Source organism: Mus musculus, chromosome 13 (assembly GCF_000001635.26).
Source record: "Mus musculus strain C57BL/6J chromosome 13, GRCm38.p6 C57BL/6J".
Lineage (NCBI taxonomy): Eukaryota > Metazoa > Chordata > Mammalia > Rodentia > Muridae > Mus > Mus musculus.
Genome location: NC_000079.6, coordinates 107,396,482 through 107,416,981, shown reverse-complemented (window position 1 = coordinate 107,416,981; position 20,500 = coordinate 107,396,482). Strand labels below are relative to the sequence as shown.

Below are 20,500 nucleotides of genomic sequence, written 5' to 3'. Positions count from 1 at the left end.
TTGGAGTTCTGTAGGCTTCTTGTATGTTCATGGGCATCTCTTTCTTTAGGTTAGGGAAGTTTTCTTCTATAATTTTGTTGAAGATATTTACTGGTCCTTTAAGTTGGGAATCTTCACTCTCTTCTATACCTACTATCTTTAGGTTTTGTCTTCTCATTGTGTCCTGGATTTCCTGGATGTTTTGGGTTAGGAGCTTTTTGTCTTTTGCATTTTCTTTGACAGTTGTGTCAATGTTTTCTATGGTATCTTCTGCACCTGAGATTCTCTTTTCTATCTCTTGTATTCTGTTGGCGATGCTTGCATCTATGACTCCTGATCTCTTTCCTAGGTTTTCTAACTACAGGGTTGTCTCCTCTTGTGATTTCTTTATTGTTTCTATTTCCATTTTTAGATCCTGGATGTTTTTGTTCCTTTCCTTCACCTGTTTGATTGTGTTTTCCTGTAATTCTTTAAGGGATTTTTGTGTTTCCTCTTTAAGTGCTTCTAGCTGTTTACCTGTGTTCTCCTGTATTTCTTTAAGGGAGTTATTTATGTCCTTCTTAAAGTCCTCTGTCATCATCATGAGAAGTGACTTTCGATCTATATCTTGCTTTTCTGGTGTGTTGGAGTATCCAGGACTTGCTATGGTGGGAGACTTGGGTTCTGATGATGCCAAGTAAATTTGGTTTCTGTTGCTAATGTTCTTACACTTGACTCCCGCCATCTGGTTATCTCTAGTGATACCTGCCCTGGCTTTTGTCTGACTGGAGCCTGTCCTTCCTGTGATCCTGGTTGTGTCAGAACTCCTCCAAGTCAAGCTCTGTGATCCTGTGATCCTGTGATCTTGAGATCTTGGGTGTCTCAGAGCTCCTGGGAGTCAATCTGCCTTTGGGACCCTGAGATCCTGGTGTGACCAAGCTCTTGGGATGCTGGGATCCTGGGATCCTGGGTGTGTTGGAGTGCCTGGGAGTGGAGCTGCCTCTGGGTGTTGTGGGACTGGCTGCAGAGTTTGCACCCAAGATCTGCTCAGGGCTCTGGCCCAGACAGACCAGAAGGTACTGGTGCCATTGGTCTGGCAGAGTTCTTGCATGCATGGGTCCTGATGGTCCCAGTTACTCCCAGTGTTGGGAACAGATGCTGTGTCCTCCTCACCTCTGATCCTCTGATTCTGGACGTGTTGTAGCACCTGGGAGTGGAGCTGCCTCTGGGTGTTGTGGGGCTGGTGGTGGAGTTTGCGCCCAAGCAACATATTTCTGAATAATGTTTCTATTAATTACAGTCCATAGCATTCTAATATACTCTTAGTCTGGTTTCTGTTAGTGTGATAAAACATTGACGGATGGAGAAAGAACTGAAGCAGAAAAGCCATGGAGAAATCCTGCTTACCGGCTCAATCTCTGTGTCTGGCAAGATAACCAAGGACCACCTTCACAGGGGTGGCCTCACCCACAGTGGTCTAGGTCCTCCTTCATCAATCATTAGTCAAGAAAATGTCCCACAGAGTAGCCTATAGATCAATCTGATAGAGGCAACTGAAGTTCCCTAGTCTGAGTATTCTAATTAGTGTCAAACTGTCAAAACAAAATAAAACATGCAAACAGAAAACAACAACAAACAACAAAAACATAAAGAGCCTTTTTCCTAATCTACTCTATTTTATTTTGAAATGCACATATTCCTTTCTTCCAATCGTTGGAAAGCAGCACAAACCTTTGAAGACTATATAATTTATCTGGTAGAATCCTTCCTTTCTCATCTTAGGGGCACAAAAATAACGGCATGTCTTATCTCAATTTCACCTTGCTTTTTGACATAATTGCTGGAGGATTTCCTGCCTGGAAAACTGTGCCCTTATCAATATTCTTAGCTCCGCACCCCTCCACCTGCCATTAACTTTAGTTGCTCAGTTATATCTAGTCCCAGCTAACCAGCCCCAGCTATCTGCCTGTAGAAATGGCCTGTGAGGTCACTCTGTTCCAGATCTCATATGGCTTATCACCTTTTCCCCCTCAGAAGTATGACAAACTCTGTCTCTCCTCTCCTTGCATCTGTCTGCTTACTTCCTGGGACCCGGAAGTCCTACCTATCCCTGTCACTCAGCAATTGGCCCATGGCTTCTTTACTGACAGATCAAGAACCTTGGGGAACAGGAACTTAGCATCAGAACCACCCCTACAATCATCCAGAACTGGAAAGATCATCTGGGGACATTAACTATGTTAAAGAATATTGTCGGACCCTGGCGGAGCCGCGGCTGCCAGCGACATGTTCAAGGTAATTCAGAGATCTGTGGGGCCAGCCAGCCTGAGCCTGCTCACCTTCAGAGTCTATGCAGCACCCAAAAAGGACTCGCCTCACAAAAGTTACATGAAGATCGATGAGCTTTCACTCTACTCAGTTCCTGAGGGTCAATCTAAATATGTGGAGGAGCCAAGGACTCAACTTGAAGAAAACATCTCACAACTCCGACATCATTGTGAGCCATATACAAGTTTCTGTCAGGAAATATACTCCCATACTAAACCCAAGGTGGATCACTTTGTCCAGTGGGGAGTAGACAACTATAACTATCTTCAAAATGCGCCTCCTGGATTTTTCCCAAGACTCGGTGTTATTGGTTTTGCTGGTTTTGTTGGACTCCTTTTTGCTAGAGGTTCAAAAATAAAGAAGCTGGTGTATCCTCCTTTTTTCATGGGATTAGGTGCCTCTGTCTATTACCCACAACAAGCCATCACCATTGCCCAGATCACTGGGGAGAAGTTATATGACTGGGGATTACGAGGGTACATAGTTATAGAAGATTTGTGGAAGCAAAATTTTCAGAAGCCAGGAAATGTGAAGAATTCACCTGGAAATAAATAGAAAACTCCATGCTCTGCCCATTTCAATCAGTTATAGGTAAACATTGGAAACTCCAGACAGTAAATCAGTATTTCTACAGACAAATGGCGAAATCAGTATTGGATATAGTAAACTGGCTTTCTTCAGGAAAAACAACACTAAGCCTTTTTGCTCTTTTGGGTGATGCCATATTACAGGCCAACTAATCTGCAATCTTTCACATGGAAATAATGTACAAGCCTTAGAACTCCTCATTCTTATACCACTATTTATGTACATAATTAAACTCCAGATTCCAACAAAAAAAAAAAAAAAAAAAAAAAGAATATTGTCAAGTGTTCTGATAATACCTGGCTACTGGTGCACCACCCAAAGCTAAGACAAAAAGAGGTGTATTCACTTAACTGTGTGCTCACTGCTCCCCACTGTCCCCAGCTACTAATGGGCAACTAAGATATGTATTACATTTCTGATACTGTGAGTATTTAAACATTTTTCATTTTATTATAAAAAATGCAGCATAATATAAACTTATTGTTATAGATTTTAAGTCAAGAGATATTAAACAGGGCTAGGAAGATAAGCCAGCAAAGTGATTGCTGAGTTAGCATGTGGACCTGAGCAGAGATCTTCAGTACCTACATAAAAATAAGGGCACAACTGTGCACATCTATAATCCTAGTGCTTGGGTTGTGGGTAAGACAGGAGGATCTCTGGAACTTGATGGCCAGTCTGTCTAGATGGCCTGATGAGCTCCAGGGATAGTGACAGTCCCTATATCACACACACACAAAAATAGTGAACAGGGATTGATGAAGACATCCAGTGTTGACCTCTGGCCAACACACTTATAGTATACCTGAACATGTATACATACATATACATAAATGTACATATACCCAATGAGCCCATAAAAGTCCCCAATCCCCAACACACACAGTTTCTATATACTCGTACACAAAGCCACCAAACAAACTGCAATTTCCCCATACCCTTTATCAATTACTAAGAAAATGCCCTACAGGCTTGTCTACAGTCTGATCTTATAGAAACCTTTTCTCATTTGAAGCTCCCTCCTCTCAGATAACTCTAGCTGTGTCAAGTTGACACAAAACCAGCCAGTATAAGAGTATATGGACTCTCCTGCATACTAGAAAAGTGAGAACCATATATAAGGATCCTTGACTAAATTAATGTAATATTTTTGCTTTTGAAAGTGCTGACAGATTCATAAAATCTTCATTTAGAAACCCAAGAGAGAGGAAGAGAAGGAAGGACAACAAAGGGTTCTTAAAGAGATGGGGCAAAGATGATCAAGAACATATTAAACGTAAAGAATAATGGAAGAGACCTTTCCCTCTTGGTTAATGTAATTCAGTTACTAGAGCAGTGTGCATGAAGGACGTAGCAGGCTCAATGCAATGGATTTGGTGTCGTAGACATCGACCCCAAACTAAGTATGTGTTAATTAAAGGTGGTGTTGAAAATCAGTGAGAACAGTGTGATTATGGAATGAATGATATGGAGCAGGTTGATACTATTTGGAAAAAAGCAAAGTTAAACTACCATTCTCTAAAATAAATTGCAGTAGGTGACTTTGATGGTTTGTATATCCTTGGACCAGGGAGTGGCACCATCTGAAGGTGTGGCCTTGTTGGAATAGGTGTGACCTGGTTGGAATGGGTGTGCCTCTGTGGGTGTGGGTATAAGATCCTCACCCTAGTTGCCTGGAAGTCAGTCTTCCACTAGCAGCCTTTGGATGAAGACGTAGAACTCTCAGCTCTGCCTGTGCCATGCCTGCCTGGATGCTGCCATGCTCCCACCTTGATGATAATGGACTGAACCTCTGAACCTGTAAGCCAGCCCCAATTAAATGTTGTTTTTTTTTTTATATATAAGACTTGCCTTGGTCATGATGTCTGTTCACAGCAGTAAAACCCTAACTAAGACAGTGACCTTTAACACGTTTAAAACAAGAAGTAAACGTTGACTGGGAGAAGTCATCTTCAAGCAGAAATGGCAAAGGAAGATTTTAGCTGAGTGAAGATGAAGTATCTGTTTTCCCCTCCCCCCTTCATAGAAGTGATAAGAAAGAGGAGTTTAGAAAAAATTGAATCTGTTAGAAAACAAAGTAAGCACAGTCAGTGTACCAATGTTGGCGAAGTCCAGGAATATGGAACTTGGAGTGGAGACAGGGTTGGGGAGGATACAGCTAAAGCTAAAAAGAAATGAGGCATTCCACAGGTAAGATTTGATCTTCCCTGTAAGGCTCTGCAGCCACAGCTTCTGGGCCAGTAGCACCTGGGAACTTGTCTAAACTATAGAGTATTGAATTCCACTCCAGATCTATTGAGTAAAATCCTGGAACACAATGCACTTCTTCCACAAGAGTCTAATGCACATAGGGTCTTCTCTCCTTGCTTATAGCCAAATACTCATGCTAAATGGGTTTTAGAATGGTCAGTTGAGCATGTCTCCATTCCAAGCATCTGGGAGAAGAGGTCTCCACTTCACTGTCCTAAATGTGGATCAAGGACAAATCAGGGCCTTTACTTTCAGGATAAAGTCTTAAGAATGACTTTCAAAACACATGTTCTTTCTCTGTAGAGGGAGTTCCACCTTATTGATTGCTAAGGCTGAAGTGTTGGAGAGCAAGCCAGCGAAATCACTAGTCTCTTGGCACTAGCAGACTGAAGGGAAGAAGAGTCTCATTTCCTTCCCAGAATGATTTACAAACACATGCCTCTCTGAAGAAATAGTTTTAACAAAGGGACCATCATTATTTTCTTGGAGCTGAAGAGTTTAACCCATGGCTATGTTTCAGATGACGCCCAGCAGGTAGGAACTGACTCTCCTCATTTGGAAGTTAAAAGATTCACCTTGACATCTGTATGAGTAACTTATGCACCTGTGGCCATAATACCTGACAGAAATAGCTTGAGGGAGAAGAGATTTATTTGGGCCCATGGTTGCAAAGAGTTTCAGTTTGTTGATCTGTCATGCTGGGAAAGGCATAGTAAAAGAGGTCAATGTGTGGCCAGTAATGTGTGGCAGAAACTGTTTGTATTACTGTGGGCCAGGAAGCAGAAAGCAATACAGGAAGAGGATAAGGATAATATACCCTCCATGAACTGTCCCAATGATTCACTTCCTCTAGCTAAGTCCTGGCTTCTAGGAGCTTCACACTAACCCACAGTAGCTCAGTGGCTGGGGAACAAGCATTCAAAGGAGAGGCTGTGGGGGGCATTTAGATTTCACTTATGAGAGAATTTCCCTCATATTGCCCACTATGCTATCTGTATTCAGAGCTTTTCTTCATTCAAGAGTTACTTATTTGCATGCAATAAGTAAGCTATAAAGCAAGGTATCCATAGAAACTTTTATCTATTGGACCATGAAAAGAAATGTGCTCTGTTTAGAGCAACTATATTTTTCTGTGAAGAATCAGAGTAAGTATGTTTGGCTTTGTACAGTTCTTTGTTGGACTATTCAGATCCACCACTGAAGACACAAAAGCAACTGTAGATAAGTCTCTAGAGACAAGGCATAGTGGAAAGAGGGCTGCTGTGCCCTGAGAAATCCATCTCCAAGTGGTAGATGTGCTGATTTTGACCTATGGGCCATAGCCTGCCAGTCTTGGCTGAGAGTAGAATTACAAACTCCAAAGTGAGCAGATGGCCCACTGAGGTGGCTCAGTGGGTAAAGATGTCTGTTGCCAAGCCTCACTAGGACCCACATGGTGGAAGGACAGAACTGGCTCTCACAAGTTGTCCTCTGACTTCTACTCATGAACTACAGCATGTGTGCATGAGCACACACACACACACACACACACACACACACACACACACACTAAATGTAATTTTAAAAGTGAGTTGACAACTAAGATACAAACATTTGAGAAAACCTCTAAATGACTACCCTGACTCATTTGTGTGGAAATAGTTACTAGAAGAAAAAGAGCCAAAGAGCTTTTGATCCCCAGGAAATAGTTGTGAGAGCATTGCTCCCACAAAAGAGCAATTAGCATAAAACCAGCAGGACTCTTGAAATTTATATGAAAGATTAACATACAATACCGGTGGCTGAGCTGAATCACTGAATGAGGTGAGTCAGAAGATGGAAGTTACAGAGCACAACTGAGAGACAGAGAGGGAAACACTTAGACAAAAGCTGCTGATGAGGCAACACCCAAAGCCAACATCCCTCGGAGAAAAAGATCTAGGAAACAGAGGACATAACATATAACATCCTGATTGACTAGACTTCATCAGAATATAAATCACCTGCCCTTGAAAACCCACAGTAACACAACCCATCGAGTTGTAAAGTGTGAGCTAATGAGGAGTTAGCTGTCACAAGACACAAAAGACTTATATAAAGTATTTAAGTAGTCCAAGCAGAAAATGGGCAAAACATGTAATTAAGTGATTTTCAAATGGAGAGATGTGACGTTCTAGATAACTTCTGAAAGATACCATGATCAAAAGCCAAGCTATCTCATGGTTTGATCATGTAGGGATATATAAAAGGTTTGCAGATTCCTGGTTCTAATCCACTTCTTGAAAGCCATCCACGTACCCAGTAATAAGCCAATGGTTTCATCTTTTCATCTTTGGCATATATCTTGGAAAGAAGCCACTCAGGTTCAATGGCAGAGGTCAGTGGTTCTCATACTCTCATTGGATCCCCATCACCCGAAGGGCTCTTAAAATCGGGATTACTGGGCTGGGGAGATGTCTCAGTGAGTAAAGTGTTTGTTCCACAAACATGAGGAGGTGAATTTAGAGTGCCAGGACCCACATAGAAAGCAGAGTGCAGTAGAGGATTTTAATCCCTGAGTGGTGGTGGGGAAAGGCAAGACATTCAAAGTCAGTTTTGCATACATGCACACACACACACCAGGCAAGGACACTCACCAATACATACATATGCACACGAAAGCATATACCACATACACAGTTACATATACACACACATTCACAGTGATATATATCTAGATTATTGAAAATGTTGACCAGAGGATACAACCTGTTAGTCATATGGTATAATGTGAATTGTAATGGATGTGAATTTTATTTTAAGAATCATCATAAAAAATGTATGTCCTCGGGACTGTCTCTGATTCTGTTGCCTGCCATTGGATCACCTTCCCCTACTTGGACTGCCTGGTTGGGCCTCAGTGGGAGGTGTCTAGTCTTGCTTGAACTATATGTCCCAGGGTGGGGCAGTGCCCAAGGGAAGCTTCCTCTACTCTCAGGAGAAGGAAAGGGATTTGCAAGGACAGGGCTGGGAAGAAAAGAGGGAGGGGGCTCGGACTGGGATGTAATATGAAAAAGAAAAATTATAAGAAAAAAGGAAAAAAAACCCAAAACCAAAAAACATGTGTGCACTTGTCAAATCAGTATGCCTTGATCTTTAAACTTTGAGTATGACCTTTAAAATTGGATCCTTAAAATTAGAGTATGGACTCTCAGCTATATGATGAGCAAGATCTGGGACTCTTGGTGTTTGGCAAAATTGGCAATGAACATTAATCACCCTAATTACAATGATGATTATACAATGCATACACATATCAAATAATCATAATATAAATAAATATATATGATTTTTTTGTCAATTTAATATTTTTTAATAAGAATGTTTAAACACTCAGAATACTGGATTCTGCCCTCTGAGTTTCTGACTCCCTATCCCTAGTGTGGGGTCTGGGACTGTCAAGTCTCAACAAGTTCCCAAGTGACATTTTTGGTGCCTTTCCAGGAAACCATATTCTGAGAATATGAAGGTCAGGCGTTGGTAAGCTTCTTCTATAAAAAAGTAAATATTTCAGGCTTTATAAGCCACAGAGTCTCAGATATGACTGCTGCTGAAATTGGTTACAGCCACATCCCAGGCAGCATGTGACACTATGGGCTTATATTTCAATAAAGCTCTGTTGATTTAAAAAGGCAGCCAGCCATGTTTGGCCCCCACAAAATCACTTGCCAACTCCTCCTATAGGTAAAGAGGGTCCCGGCAGAAGCACATATTATAGACAGATGAAGTTTAAGCCATAAATTCCAAATCTGAAAATAGACTTACTAATCATTTGGATCGCCTTGTCCCAAATGGGCTTGTGGTGACAGTACCTTTAGAATGGCTTTCATCGGGAATGAATTATAAAATACAGAAAGTCAAGAAGGCAGGAAGGAGACAAGGAACCTCACTCACTGTGTCCGAGAGAGAGATTATCAAAACTGCAGAAGACAGTTCAGTGTTGGCTGAGGAGGCAGTTAGCTAAACGGTTCTCATGGAAACCAAATGTACCAGTTGCATGAGAAATAGCTGACGGGATGGGAAAGGGGGCTGCTTGATCCTGTCAGGTAGCTGCTAATTAGCAATCAAAACCTAATTGAGATTAACAGCTGTTTTTCTAATACAGCTACTAACGGGGATGCAGAAATGGCATGAAGACCATCCAAGCTCTACAAGCTGGCATTTTAACATTAGAAAACAGGAAGAGCAGAGCAACACACCAAGCAACAGGAAGATGAAAGTGAGCTGTGTACACAGAGCTTAGCTGACAGGCCAAAGAGGGCTGGATCCAGAGGACCAATTAGGACATACACACCAGGGCTGGAGGCAGATAAAGGGGCCAGATACAAACAATTTCTGAGCATCTATTCACTGGCTGCTGGGGCTGAGCCAGAGCCTGGCTGCTGTGGAGAGAAGGGCACATTGGTGCAGCTCTCCTAGCTGTCAACAGAGCCCCTGGATTAGACTGGAAATCCTTTCAAATGCTCTGTCTGAGTACCATCCGAGCATCACCTCTGCATGTAGAAATATCTGTGTCACCCCACGGGACTGAACCTGTGACATTTCTACTAGGTGAGGCTTATCAAACGGTTAATTTCTCTTTGACACACTCTCAGTGGCTTTTCTTTTGCCAAGGCAGTGTGTAGCTCTGAATGAGCTTCCTTAATTAGCACCACTAGCAGAACCAGTGGCTGCTATCAGAAGTACAGGCTGGGACTAGAGGGAGCTTGAACACAGAACAAAAAATCTAATCAACGTGGTTCAAGACTGGTAGACCAGCTGTCCCAGACAAAGGAATCTACATACACCTTGAGGAACATGCAACGCCTCCTATGTGCTGGGTGCTAGACTAAGTACATGGCATACACATAATTGTCACAACACTGCTGGGGAGTGCCTTCATCATACAGAGGAGAAAGCAGAGTGGTTAAGATGTGCCCCTGGTTTACACAGCTTTAACTGATACAGGTGGATTTGAACCTGGGATGCTTCACACCACGGGTGAAGTCCAACAATAAATACTGTTTGGTCTGGAATCTTAGTGGACAAGCCAAAGTTCAGACCTGACCTCTTGGGTTAGGACCTGCACCAGAACAGACCGCTGTCCTTCCTGTGCCTATCATGTTTTAAGAACCCTTGGTTTTTCTCTATCCCCTCATATAGATAGATGTCACAGAGATATACTAATAACTCACCAATATTAAGAGCAGAGGTCATCTTGCAATAACAAGGATATGCTGCCGTTGACTAGCGGGAGGCATGAGATGGGGAAATGGCCTCAGTTCAATACTTTTTCTTCTTTAGTCATCGATTCTGTTTTCTGCTGTTGGCTTATTTACACAAAGAAGCCTTGTTTATTTTTCTTCCAACTCTCTCTGCCACAGGCCATTTTCACAGCCTTAATGCTTTTTATTTCATCACACGCTCACTGCTGTTTTTAAGTGATAATTGCTCCTTTTCCAGCATTCCCCCGCCCCCATCCCACTCTTCCTTCAAGGCTCTGACTTATGAGTTTGTCTCAGTTAAAGCAGCCTGGTTGTTTCCAGGCCAGTGGGCTCTGCTGCATCTTCTCCCTCGGCTCCTCCCCCTGTCTCCTTTTGTGGTTGTCCTTGAAAGCTATTTACTATGCACACATTTAGCACCTAGAACTCAACTCTCACATGCTGCAGGTGGAAGTACAGATTGAAAATCAGTTTGGTAATTTCATGCAAACTTAAGCATATATTTTCTTTATGATCAATTGTCCCATTCCATAAAGAAATAAAGTATACATTGACATGAAAACCTGTGTGCAAAATGTTTATAGCAGTTCTATTAATATTGCAAGAACTAAGAGTGACTGAGATGTCCTTTAAATAAGTGTCAGTATACAACAGAGTATAGCTCAGCAGTCAAAAGGGAGCAAGATAGGACATGAAGCTGAACTCAGCACATTAAAGCTATTTTTTTTAGTTTCAACTCCAGCATGATTTTTTTCTTTTTTCTTTTCTTTTTTGTTTTTCTTTTTTCTTTTTTTTTTTTTTTTTTTGAGACAGGGTTTCTCTGTGTAGCCCTGGCAGTCCTGGAACTCACTTTGTAGACCAGGCTGGCCACGAACTCAGAAATCCGCCTGCCTCTGCCTCCCGAGTGCTGGGATTAAAGGTGTGCACCACCACCACCTGGCATGATTTTCTTTTGGTAGATAAGTGAGTAAAAATAATTGATTGTGGTTGTATAAAACCCTAATGGAAGATTCATTGTTTCAGAAATGCCATTCTCACTAACCATAAAGAAATTGACTGAAATGTGTAGAGTTTGGGACTGGGCAAAGGCTTGAATGGCTTCTCAAACTAGCTGTGTGATGATTTTATTTGTGAGTTAATTAGAATAAGTGTTTTTGTTTCAAACAAACAAACAAACAAAAGAAATAAATGAACAAAACAAAAAAATAGATTGAGATATTAAGACACTCAACGAAAAGCATGCATCTCAAAAGCATTACACTAAGTGAAAAAGCCAGACACAAAAGACAACTTCCTGTATAGTTCCATTTAAATAAAGCTCTAGAAAGAAAAACCTGTAGTGATAAAAAGCCAGTCAGTGGTTGGAAGGATGCCAGGAGACAAAGCAGGTAGATGATTGCGTGGGGCACAAGTGAACATTTTGATGGAAATGTTACATCATGATTGTAGTGGTGGTTACACTATTTTAAGTATTTGTTAAATTTCATCATATTTATACTTAGTGACTTTGATTGCATATAAATAGCATTTTAATAATATTAATAAAAAGCACAAGTATTTGTTTTTCATTGTGTGTTGGCATAAGGAAGAAGAGAAGTACATTAGCTCCACTGTAGCAGATGGTCACCCGCACCACTGTCAAATGATAGGGAAGGAGCAGACAGACAAACACCTCAGGCTGGTGAGGGGCAAGACACTACTCTCAATAGTCTTACAATTCTGTACTGAAACAAAACACGTTCTAAACACGCTTCCAGTGTCCTGAGGCTCTGTAATCTGAAATGAGCTCCATATAGATGCCACAAATACATCATAATTAAAGAGATGATAAATGTCATTTGTATCAAAGCTGAGAAAAGAGAAATTCAATGTCACCATCTAAAGCCATCAAGAGTTGATTTCTCTTAATTAAAACTTCAGTCTTGATGGAATCAGGACCCCATTTCACTAGAGGAAACCCCTCTTCTGCAGAGGTCTCTTTCAAGGAGCATTTATAAAAAGTTTTGTCACCTTATCTATCTTGATAATTCTAGGCAAGCATTAGTATGCTTTGAAGTCAAAGTTCTGTTGTAGTTCTTTTTTTGGGGGGGGAGGGGGTCGTTTTGAGACAGGGTTTCTCTTTATAGCCCTGGCTGTCCTGGAACTCACTCTGTAGACCAGGCTGGCCTCGAACTCAGAAATCCGCCTGCCTCTGCCTCCCGAGTGCTGGGATTAAAGGCGTGCCCCACCGTGCCCGGCTGTAGTTCTTTAACATTAAGAAGAAAACCATTTCTATCATTTATGGATTCCTTCACACAACTGTTTGAGCATCCTTAGAAAATGTCTGTGAGGCCTCTTCTCTCTGGCACAGGGCTGGTACAGATAACTTTCATAGAGAACTATGGCAGCTAGCTATGGGTTGGGCTCTGCTGTCAAGATGATGGGCCACACCTTCAGTCCTGTTCATCCTGAGTCCATCACCTCCACTCTGAAATCTCTGTCCCAATGGGCCTATTTTGGTCCACCTTTTATCTATATATTCCTGAACCATAATTACAGGCAGAGTTTGCTCAAAGACTCACTTTGCTGTTTGTGACTTTGAGTGGCCATGAGCAGATGCCAAATACACATGTGCCAAAAGCACTGGGTTTCAACTCATGTGTAGCCAAGAACATATCATACAGAGAGAAATTAAATATAAATACAATTTATTTATTTTTTATCAGAGAAGTCTTTTTAAATCTGTGAACTATATTCTAGAACTCAGGACACAGATGAACACTAATTTTTCTTTCTGACAAATGTGAGAACCTGAAAATCTCTGAGGTTCTGAGTGGGATAAGGAAGAAATAGCCACATTTCAAACACAATGGCCAGGGACAAGAAATACCATGATGAACAACGCTAACCATTGACTGCTATTCTCAAACCATAGAAATGATGCTAGACTTGCTCAAGTATTATTACATACCTACTAGAGTTCAGACCTTGAATGCTTGTGTTAAAATCTTGATTCCCAGTGTAGTACCATGAGGAGGTTGTAGAAACATTAAGAAAGAAGTCCTAGTTGGAAGTCTTGTGTTGTGAAGGATAGCCCTTGAGAGAAATGGGGTTACAGAGTTGGCAGCCTCTTCCCTAATCTACTTTTCCTTCTTGGTCACAAGGGCAACACATTTGTTCTACCATATTCTCCTATGGTGATATAGTGCTTCAACAAAAAGAGTAGGGACTGCTGGAACAAAACCCTTGAAACTGAGAGCCAAATGAACTCTTTTCTTTTAATACGCTAATTTGGAGTTTTATTTTATAATGGTGGTAGAATACTGACTGATACAATGAAGCACTTGTATGGCACATCAAATGTGGATACAAATTCTTTGTAGCTTTTCACATCTAGAGTTTTTGGCATACCTTAATTCTAGGCTAGTTATAACTTATCTGCACAAGATGTGGTGAAGGCTATTACATGACTCCTACCTTTACTCCTCTGAGAAGGGCTTCCCAATATCCTCTCTCAAGTTCCTGGAGTGATGTTGCTTTGTGAACAAGGCCATTCTGTCTTCCGTATGGGTAGGAAAGTTCACGAGAGAGACCTTAGAGAAAGGCAGAGGTCCAGGTTTCAAATCTGAGGCCCTGGATCCATGAGTGAGGATAGCTGGAACCAGCAAGCCCAGTTGAAAATCAACTGGCCAAAAAGATGCATGAGAACAGCCCACATCTGGATCAGAGATGAATAAACCAACAAGAGCCCTGCTCAAATGTAGTCACAAACCATAAGCAAATGAATAACTATGGCAATAAAGCCACTAGGTTTGATGGCATCTGCTATCCAGTGATTAAAACCCAAAACAGCCCAATTGATACATACAATGCATGTATCAATTCTTCTGATACATGCATGCATAAATAATAATGCATAAATAAAAATCTGTAATAAAGAGTTTGAAGACTAAACCTGAACTTAAAGACTGCTCAGAGGTAGTGATGAAGGCACAGTCTAGGCCTGGCTGTATCACTTGCAGGAGGCTTGGGAAGCAGGACTTACATAGCTGATGTCCCACTGTCTATGGTCAAATGTCATGGAGGACTCCAGCTCTTTTTGTGGCAGTGATTGAGAGCTCCAGGTCTATGACTGTTTGGAAAGTATGATGAGAAAGAGCATGGAACCTCCACTTAGACACAGTGGAAGCTGCATGGCTCTCTGGAGGTGGGAGTGCTGGTGGGGGTGGCAGTTACAGCTACAGCAGCAGTAGCAGCAGCAGCAACCAGATGTAGCACCGCCTGAAGCAGATTCTCTCTTCTATAGAAACTGAAGAGACTGAAGTTCTCCTGGTGACCTCGTTCTGCCAACCAGTGCTCCACTGAATGTCTTTGGAAGAATGGCTAAAGTACTAAATACTTTTAAAATCAACTTATTTTTAGATAATTTCTTAATAATACTATATATTTAGATCATACCCTCCTCCAGTTCCTCCGTGTGCTGTGACCATTACAAGCTACAACAGTGACTGGCCCCATAGGATGTGTATGTCAACAAGACAAGTCCTGGCTCTCCCCTGATCCCAAATTGCCTAGAAAGCACCTTGAATCACTAGGCAAGCTAGTCAGCAGGGAGCTTCCAGGTCAGTACTAGCTTGATTTCTCCATCTTCTGCCATCAAAGTGTGTGATATCTTCAAGCAATAGGGGTTGTGCCAAATACAGAGTATCCCCACGGAGTTGTTGATCAGAGGGGTCCCGGAGACACCCCCCCCAAACAATATAGGCTATTGTCGTTGCTCCTGGTTATCCATTAAAGTATCTGACACATTGTATAAATTATACTTTCAAAAAATTGACAGACTCTCACACATACAAAAAAGTTGCGATACAACTCAGAATTGATTTTTTTCCTTCTACTATATGAGATTGTTGCCGTACATATGTTCAGCATTTCAGCTCCCCTGATTTAATATATAGTTCTGCAGACAGGAGCGTGCATGGCCACATTGCAGTGTCTATTTAATCTCTTGGTCTGGGCTAGTTTCTTCATCTTTCTCAGATTTCATGACTTGTTTGAAGGCTTAGGAATGACTATGTTTCTGACAGAATATTTGGTAGAATTCTTGTCCACATTAGGTGTTTTTGTTGAATGGTTAGAGTCCAGCTCAGCACCTTCTGTGGAACTTCTGCAGAGTGAGTCTTGGATATTGAGACCTGTCAGGTGACCTACGATCTCCACTTGACCTGATGCTGCTGATGTTCTCTTAGATTACTTGACTGAAGTGGCATCACCCCCAGGCTTCTTTTCAAGAAGTTGCTCCTTATTCTTTTGAAGTTAATAAATATCTTGTGGGAGTGGCCATGAGATGATATTATACCTTTCTCTTCACTCACAGCTATCAATTTATCTCTCTATTTTTGTAGAGCATGATTTTAACATTTTCAACTGGTAATATTCAATTAGCAAGCAGAATGACTGTTTTAAGAGATATTTCATTGCTATGTCTCCCTTTTCGTTTCTGATTTTATTAATTTGGATGCCCTCTCTGTGCCCTCTGGTTACGCTGGCACAGAGTGGTTTGTCTATCTTGTTGATTTTCTTTTGTTGATTCTTTGTATAGTTCTCTGTTTCTATTTGGTTGATTTCAGCCCTGAGTTTGATTATTTCCTGCTGTCTACTCCTCTTGGGTGTATTTGCTTCTTTTTGTTCTAGAGCTTTCAGGTGTGCTGTCAAGCTGTTAGTGTATGCTCTCTTCAGTTTCTTTTTGGAGGCACTTAGAGCTATGAGACTTCCTCTTACTACTGATTTCATTGTGTCCCATAAATTTTGGTATGATGTGTCCTCATTTTCATTAAATGCTAAAAAGCCTTTAATTTCTTTATTTCTTCCTTGTCCAAGTTATCATTGAGTTGAGTATTGTTCAACTTCCATGTATATGCGTGCTTTCAGTAGGTTTTCTTGGTATTTAAGACCAGCCTTAGTCTGTGGAGAGCAGATGGGGTGCACAGGATTATTTCAATCATTTGTATCTGTACAGGCCTGGTTTTTTTGACCAATTATATGGTCAGTTTTGGAGAAGATACTGTGAGGTGCTGAGAAGAAAGTATATCCTTTTGCTTTAGGTTGAAATGTTCTATAAATATCTGTTAGACTCATTTGGTTCATAACTTCTGTTAGTTTCACTGTTTAGTTTCTGTTTCCATGATCTGTCCATTGCTGAGAGTGGGGTGTTGAAGTCTCCCACTATTATTGTGTAGGGTGCAATGTGTGCTTTGAGCTTTAGTTAAGTTTCTTTTATGAATGTGGGTGCCCTTGCATTTGGAGCATAGATGTTCAGAATTAAGAGTTCATCTCAGTAGTTTTTTTCCTTTGACTAGTATGAAGTGTTCTTCCTTATCTTTTTGGATAACTTTTGGTCAAAATTTGATTTTATTCGATATTAGAGTGGCTACTACAGCTTGTTTCTTGGAACCATTTCTTGGAAAAATGTTTTCCAACCTTTTATTCTGAGGTAGTGTCTGCCTTTGTCACTGAGGTGCAGTAAAATGCTGGGTCCTGATTGTGTATCCAGTTTGTTAGTCTATGGTTTTTTTGGGGGGAATTGAGTCCATTGATGTTAAGAGATATTAAGAAAAAGTGATTGTTACTTCCTGTTATTTTTGTTGTTAGAGGTGAAATTACATTTGTGTGGCTATCTTCTTTTGGGTTTGTTGAAAGATTACTTTCTTGCTTTTTCTAGGGTATAGTTTCCTCCTTGTGTTGGTGTTTTCCATCTATTATCCTTTGTAGTGGTGGATTTATGGAAACATATTGTGTAAATTTGGTTTTGTCATGGAAGTTTGCTGGGTATAGTAGCCTGGGTTGTTATTTGTGTTCTCTTAGAGTCTGTATGACATCTGCCCAGGATCTTCCAGCTTTTATAGTCTCTGGTGAGAAGTCTGGTATAATTCTGATAGGTCTGCTTTTATATGTTACTTGACCTTTTTCCCTTACTGCTTTTAAAATTCTGTCTTTGTTTAGTGCATTTGGTGTTTTGATTATTATGTGATGGCTGGTGGGAATAGAGTCCTATTGAAGTTATTTCCTCACTAGAATACTATTTTCAGGCATTTTCACTGTTGGCTCATTCTTTTAACATGCTAGCCAATCTTTTTATTGTGCCCACAGATTTAAAAAAAAAAAAAACACCTGCTGGTTCCATTAATATAATAGTTTGCCTAAATCAATAATATACTCTAGCAAGTTCATAGTTTTACTTAAAAACATACAAATTAAAGAGTAAATAGTATATTCGTTGTATTCTTAGCCTCACTAACTTAGCAATGGGCCATGCGCGCTTGTTAGACACCACACTACTTAGATCCTAACTCTTCACATCATTTCCTGATCCAGCTGGTTTCCTAACAGTACTTCCTATTGTTAGAGCAAATGCCAAAACCCAGCTTTCCAAACTACTGTGAACTGCAGTTCTCATGTGGTTTGACATCTGTCACCGTGCTTTCCCAAAGAATGTAAGTGTCCTGCGGTGTCCCTGTGGGCTCTCATTATGATCTTGGGCCATCTCAGCACAGTTTGGGAGCTGTGATTCAAGAACCGGGCACAATACACACTGCACTCGGAGCCTCCATGAATTGACTTAGGTCTAATTGCACATACAGATCACCAGAGAGTGATATTACTGTTGAAGCCAGCAGAGAGTTTTTATAAAGAATACAAATTTCTTTCTTTCTCTTCTTATTTGTTTTGTTTGTTTTTGAGACCAGGTCTCACTATGTACCCAGGTTGGCCACAAACACACAATTTGTTTCAGTCTTCCAGACGCTGGGACTGCAGATGTTTGCCACTACTCGTGGGTAGAAGACAAATTTCTTTAATGAGCCAGCAGTGCTACAAGAATTATTATTATCATAATGTCAGCCTTAACTAAGGACCAAATAACACTGGATTGATACAGTCTTAATGGCCATGTCTGTATTCACTTCACTAACTGAGTTAAGTTTGCTTGAGTTGCTACAAGAGCAGGGGATGGAAGTGTTCACATGAATTTATTTATTTCTTCCTTCCTTTCTCCCTCCCTCCCTCCCTCCCTCCCTCCCTCCCTCCCTCCCTCCTTCTCTTTCTTTCTTTCTTTCTTTCTTTCTTTCTTTCTTTCTTTCTTCCTTTCTTTCTCTTTTGAGAACAGTGTACATTATGTTCATTAGATCCTCAAAGAGGTATTTAACTAAAGCAATAGAATTTTGTCTATAGAATTAGATAAAACATGATGTTTACAGTCAGCCACACATGTCACTACTGGCCCCGGGGATGATGTTTACCAAAGCTGGCCTGTTCATACAGTCTGCTTTTAACTTCCTATGTCAGAACGAAGCAGAAAGGGGCCACTGCTTTATCTTTCCTCATTGTTCTTCCGTTCACTTTTCCTGCTTTCTAAAGATTTCCCTCCTCACTAGAAATACTTTAGAATTTTGTTAGGTCACTTGAAAATAAACAAAATGTTCTTTCATCTTCAATTTTACAGGCAATCTTAATTTTCCTAATCCTAACCTTAAACAAAAAAAAATTATTAGAAAATAAAAATTTCCAAAATCCATATCCTTTGCTAATTTATCATCTGCCTTGGAGATCCTGGATAAATTGATGGCACTAAATATTCTCTCATTCTTGAATGGAGATTGAGAATCTTAATATGAAAAGTAAGCCAGATACTGAAGCTGTTATTATAGGATCTCAGACTTCAAAATTAAAAAAAAAACTTGTAATTTATTAGGTTATTACAAAATACTCAGTGTTTACCATAGTATAGTCCTAACATCTAAATAATTGCTTTAATGGATGTAGTAGTCAAGGATTAAATAACTGCTGTTAATAATAGGGATAACAGCAGAGTGTGGTTAACTTTACTGTGTTCACTGTGCTCAGCAATGATGTTCTTATCTTGCATTTCCCAAGTTCTTGTCATCCTTGCTTCCTCAGCTCAAAACAACACCTACCTCAGCTAAGTTACTATAAACTTCTCAATACTTACTAGAAGAGAGAATAGAAAGAGTTTCCCTCTGCTGCCCCTTAATTCCACATGTCCCTTTCTTAAACCATACTTCCATCTGGGGAGATGGTTCAGTGTGTAAGAGCACTTGCTGCACAAAACAAGGGCCTGACTTGGGATTCCTTGCATCCACGTAAAAGCTAGGTATGGCTTCATGTGCCTGCAACCTGTGGGCAGAGGTACGTGGATCCCATGAGCTCCCGGATAATTGAACCCAGCAAGATATGGAACATGAGATTCAGTGAGAGCCTGCCACAAAGGAGTAAGGCAGAGGGGTAGCAGAGCAGGATACTTGGAGTTATCCTCTGGCCTCCACACCTGCATACAGACATACACCCCTACACACACACATTCCCCAACAAATTACTTCATTGTCAGCCTTAATTTTAGATTTTTATGCTATTTCTCTTACACTGATATTCTATATGTGTCCAATACTCAAGCAGTTTGTATTTCAAAAAAATATAAAAACTAGAGTACTTTAATACTTATTTTATATATTCTTAGCATAACATTTTCATATATGTGCAAGGATTTATAAATATAGATATAGATAAATAAATATTATATTTTATTCATATTTTGTGTGCCCTCATTGATATCCTACCTCCAAAATTTACTCTAGTTATATATTTAAGAAGTTTCCTTTGTCTCCTGTTCCATTGTCCACACCTCCTAATCCTTCCCAAACAGTTTCACCAACGGGAGACTACGCATTTAAATATATGAGCTTATGGAGGCCATTCTCATTCAAACCACCATATTCTACTCCATGGCTCACCCAGACTTGCAGTTATATCATAATATAATGTGTACTTGGGCCAATTCCAAAAGTCCCCATAGTCTTTCACAATGTCGATATGGTTTAAAAGTTCAAGATCTTTTCTGAGACTCAAGGCAATCTTTTAATTGTAACCCTCTGTAAAATCAGAAAGAAAAATGATACATTTTCAACATACAACAGCACAGATTACACACTACCATTTCAAAAGGGGAGGAAGGGAGTACTGTGGAGGAATAGTGGACCAAAGCAAGACGGAAACCCAGCAGGGCAGCCTCCAAAATCTTGTAACTCTTTGTCTGATATCAAAGGGCTTAGATGGCTCTGCCAGTCTAGCTTTTCTGACCTCAGCACACTCCTCTCATAGGTTGA

At 40.6% G+C, this 20,500-nt stretch overlaps 1 pseudogene across 1 annotated transcript; it reads left to right on the top strand.

Annotated features, from left to right (window-relative positions):
• Positions 1 to 2,214: 2,214 nt before the first annotated feature.
• On the top strand, positions 2,215 to 2,819 carry Apoo-ps (apolipoprotein O, pseudogene; annotated as a pseudogene). Its single transcript, NR_004438.1, has one exon. The product of NR_004438.1 is annotated as an apolipoprotein O, pseudogene (transcript).
• Positions 2,820 to 20,500: the final 17,681 nt, after the last annotated feature.